Here is a 709-nt window from a genome sequence, read left to right as displayed (position 1 = left end):
TTGATTATTATATGATGATTTCTTAACTTTCCATATATCGAAAGAGATAGACTATAAATGACATCTCTTATGTTATGTCACTGACACCAAAGGGATATAAAAAGAATGAAATTGGAATATAGATGGAATATAATGAAATAGATCAACTTTGAGATTCCCTATGAAATTTGGCATGGAACGGAGCCACTATGAAGAAGTTCCGAGAGTTACGAAGGAAGCTTCGGACTCATATTGTTCATGGGTTGAGAACAGGAGTTGAACTCTATGAGGTCGAACCTCCCGTTGTTCCTCAGTAGCTAAGTGGTAGAGCGGTTGGTTATTAACTGAATGGTCGTAGGTTCGAATCCTACCTGGGGAGATTTGATTAATTCCTAATTAAAGAATGAAGAATTGAATTAAAGGGCTTGCTTTGACTGTTAGGAGTAGGTAACCAGTTCCATTCCTTCTATTGCATTCTCTCTCATCGTATCCCATTCTGTTCTACGATATTTGAGAATCACTGTCCTCGGAGTAGATCCAGGATAATATCTTGTAAATAGCCTTGGGGATATTTACTTACAACTAGCCAATTAAGAATTCTCAGATGATGTACTAGCAATGCATCAAAGATGCAGTCATCGATTCTACCGATAGGCCACAATTACCGCGAGCAAATGACAATGATGAGGAACGCATTTTATTTATGCTACTAATACTTGTACTTGCTCTA

General features: G+C 37.5%; 1 non-coding gene across 1 annotated transcript; it reads left to right on the top strand.

Moving 5' to 3' along the window:
- The first annotated feature begins 286 nt into the window (after positions 1 to 286).
- On the top strand, positions 287 to 358 carry TRNAN-AUU. Its single transcript has one exon. It is a non-coding gene; the product is annotated as a tRNA-Asn (tRNA).
- The last annotated feature ends 351 nt before the right edge of the window (positions 359 to 709 follow it).

This window comes from Dioscorea cayenensis, unplaced genomic scaffold (genome assembly GCF_009730915.1).
Source record: "Dioscorea cayenensis subsp. rotundata cultivar TDr96_F1 unplaced genomic scaffold, TDr96_F1_v2_PseudoChromosome.rev07_lg8_w22 25.fasta BLBR01000155.1, whole genome shotgun sequence".
NCBI classification, from domain to species: domain Eukaryota; kingdom Viridiplantae; phylum Streptophyta; class Magnoliopsida; order Dioscoreales; family Dioscoreaceae; genus Dioscorea; species Dioscorea cayenensis.
The sequence above is the reverse complement of the archived record's forward strand: the minus strand, read 5'-3'. Positions and strand labels throughout refer to the sequence as shown.